This window comes from Triticum urartu, chromosome 5, assembly GCF_003073215.2.
Source record: "Triticum urartu cultivar G1812 chromosome 5, Tu2.1, whole genome shotgun sequence".
Classification (NCBI taxonomy): Eukaryota; Viridiplantae; Streptophyta; class Magnoliopsida; order Poales; family Poaceae; genus Triticum; species Triticum urartu.
Genome location: NC_053026.1, coordinates 215211926 through 215215942, shown reverse-complemented (window position 1 = coordinate 215215942; position 4017 = coordinate 215211926).

Sequence of the window (4017 nt, the reverse complement as noted above, 5' to 3'; positions counted from 1 at the left end):
TTCCGTAGTCGGACCTTGATTGTATCTGGATGATTGTAATGCTATATTTATGTTATTGTGTGAAGTGGCGATTGTAAGCCAACTATGGACCTCTTTCTTATTCAGTACATGGGTTGTGTAAAGGTTACCCCTCTTGCGACATTTCCTACAATGCAGTTATGCCTCTAAGTCATGCTCCGACACGTGGGAGATATAGCCGCATCATGGGTGTTACAAGTTGGTATCAGAGCCTTCCCCGACTTAGGAGCCCCCTGCTTGATCGAATCGCTAGCGTTGTTGAGTCTAGAAAAATATTTTGAGTCTTTTAGGATTATATATATCAGAGAATAGGATTCTTTTTACTCCTCAGTCCCTTCGTCGCTCTGCTGAGGCATCATGACATAGAATTTTGACTCTTCTCTTCTCAAATTTCACTAAAAAAATTTAGGATCACGCGGGTATCTTGGAATCAATCCGATGGTTTTGTGACGAGAACATTGTTCTTGGTGCCTCCTGACATTTAGGGGTGTTGGCAGTGTCCCGGGGAGTTGAGCTCTGAGGTGTTGTCGTCACAATTTTATCGTTGCAGTTCTGGAATACCTGAGTTTCGCCGACAGCGAAAATCTCTTTTATGCAGTTGTTGGTGAGATAACCTCGATGCCACACAGTACTGGGGCGGGAGTTCGGGATTACTTCCATAACTCCTATAACGGATGCTTTTCGAAGGTTGAGGTAAATGATTTCCAAAGGTTTCTTGGTTATGTGTTGAAGGATGGATACAGCTGGATGTAGGATTTGCTAGTTTTGGGTGAGATATTATGCTTCCCCTGTATCCCCAACACCTGTTTGCATAATCGGAAAGTTTCGGGAGTTTCATAGGTGGGAATTCATGTAGCTCTAGTATTTCTTCCGCGGATATTTGGTTTGTGATTGGGTAATCCTTACCAAGTATTTGTTCATGTCCGTACCTTGTTGTTTTATTCATCTACCTCTATCTAAGTGGCTTCTCAATTTATGGAAGTGTGATCATTGAATTTGGAATTCATTCCTTCATTCTTGTTCGAATGTTAAGGCTATATGTTGCAATTTCGATCCATTTGATTCAGCTTGAATATATGTTTTTCAAGATGCTAACGGATGTCACCCTCTTCAGGATGGCTCATCCAATGCGTCAGAATCCGGAACCGCCACCACCACCTCCACCTCCGGAGGCATGGCAAGCTGTTATGGCCGCTACCAACGCCAACACGCAGCTGATTATGCAACTCTTGCAAGAGCGCAACCAAGGAAATCAAGGCAATGGCAACAATCAAAATCAGTTTGCTACCCTCAACCAGTTCCTCGCAAACCAGCCAAAGACCTTCAGTAACTGTGTCGAGGCCACAGACGCTGATGATTGGCTCGTGGATATCTGCAAACATTTCGAGTGCAACAACGTCAGGCCTGAGGACTTTGTCAAGTTTGCCTCATTCCAACTCAAAGACCAAGCTGCAGAGTGGTATCAACAATACAAAGATTCCATAGGAGGTCGTGTGATTACCTGGGATGAATTCCGCCAAGTCTTCAGAGCTCACCACATTCCTCAGAGTGTTGTTGAGAGCAAGCGTGAGGAGTTCCGCAATCTAAAGCAAGGCAGCTTGTCTGTTTACCAATACAACATCATGTTCCATAAACTTGCTCGCTTCGCCAAGCAAGACGTCCCTGACGAGAAGAGCATGATTTATCAGTTCAGAGGTGGCCTCAGAGAAGATCTGCAACTAGCTATTGTGCTTTTTGAGCTGAAAAAGTATGATGAATTCTACAATATGGCACTAAAGCAAGAGACCGCTCAGCTCAAGTGCGATGCTTCTAAGAAGAGAGTCAGGGATGCAACTCCTTCTTCTTCCTCAACTCAAGTGGTAGCTAAGCAGCAAAAGTATTGGTTGCCTCCTCCTCCTCCTCCGTTCCGTCAGCCTTATCAGCAGAAGAGCAAAGGTGGCAATGGATATTCCCACCCACCCAACCCAGGCTATCAGACCAAGACTTCGTCTCGTGCTCCAAGATCAAGTGCTCCGTATCACCGGCCGCGTTCTGAGGTTACGTGCAACAAGTGTCAGTAGAAGGGTCACTATGCAAACAAATGCTTCAACCAGAGGCATCTTCCTCCTCATCCTCCCGTGAGCTCTGCTAGCAATGCAGTGGTCAAGCATAATCCCAAGTCTGCTAAGGTCAACTTGATGAACGCAGCTCAGGCAGAGGACTCGTCAGAAGTGATCATGGGTAACCTTCCTGTTAACGATATTCCTGCAAAAGTCCTTTTTGATACTGGTGCATCACATTGTTTCATTTCAAGACCATTTGCATCTAAGCATGAGTTGCCTTTCCAAGATTTGCCTAGGCAGTTATCAGTTGCCTCTCCGGGTAAATTCATGAACGCAAGCTCTATGGTTCCGGATGTTTCTATCACGTTGGGCGACTATAAGTTTCTGTCCTCTCCAATTGTTCTTGGTAACTCGGATATTGATCTAATCCTCGGCTTGGACTGGCTTTCTAAGAACAAGGCTCAACTGGATTGTGCTGCCAGGTAGATTCAATTGACACACTCGTCTTAGGATGTGATCGTCTTTGCCGCTCGTGATGATACCATTCGACTGTTTTCTCTCAATGAGAAGGGCGAGCTGGATGCCATCTCTCAGATTCCATTCGTTTGTGAATATCAAGACGTCTTTCCAGAAGAGCATCCAGGAATGCCTCCTCACCGGCCAGTTGAATTCGTCATCGATCTTGAGCCTCGCACAGAACCTGTTTGCAAACGTCCTCACAAGCTTGGACCTGAAGAGTTGAAGGAGGTGAAGAAACAACTCGATATTCAAGAGCGTATGGGTCTCATCCGACCGAGTTCTTCTCCATGGGGTTGTGGTGTTCTTTTTGTCAAGAAGAAGGATGGAACGGACCGACTTTATGTCGACTACTATCCATTGAACAAGAAGACCATAAAGAACAAGTACCCACTTCCCAACATCAACGAGCTTTTCGAGCAACTCAAAGTGCTCAAGTTTACTCCAAGCTTGACCTCCGTATGGGTTATCATCAGATTCGCATTCGTGAACAAGATATCCCCAAGACAGCATTCAGAACAAGCTATGGTTCCTATGAATACACTGTCATGTCTTTCGGCCTTGTCAACGCTCCTCCAACATTCTCTTGCATGATGAACTTCATCTTCAACCCATACACAAATGACTTCGTCTTGGTCTATCTCGATGACATTTTGGACTTTTCCAAGAACAAAGAGTATCATCCCAAGCACTTGAGATTGGTGGTGGACAAACCCATACACAAAAGTGCAAACGAAACTTGCTATGTTTACATGGGTGCCATTATATTTTCTGATCCCTTTTGGCTTATGGTCAGTAAGGGACTTTTGTTATATGCTTTGAGTAGTTTCATGCCATGCCTTGCTTTGCCATGATATGTTCCTGTAGCATGTTGTTATCTTGCTCTAAACATTGCTTCCTGATGTTAAATCCTGACATGTTATTTTCTCTAAGTCTGTGAACCTGATATCTTTTGCACTTTTGCCATGTTTTTTTGAACCTGCTATTGTGTGATTTAGCCATAGCTCAGTGTTCATATTTTATCAAGCATCTTGAGTGGATCACTGACATGTGCTTCGTTGCTATGTTAGAGTGCAGTAGCTTAGTTTCTTCTTGCATTCTAGATGGCATCGTGCTGTTAATCGCCGTATAGTGCCATTATTGTTTTGCCTGCCATTTGCAAACCGTGCATTCGATTCCGGTGATCTTTATATCGATTTCTACCGAAATCAACTCATCTTTCCAACGGCACTCTTGGTTTGCCAAGTTGAGGCCTGGTTCAATCTTTTCCTTCCGGAGCACGCATATGCATTGCATATTACTTCCCGCATATCATGCCATGTTTTGCATCGTGTTGCTTGCGCATTGCACTGTCGTTGATTGTCGTTCCCTTTGCTTGTGTTCTTGCTTTGGGTAGAGCCTGGAGATGAGTACGTGATCGAGGAACCCGTTGAGAACGCTT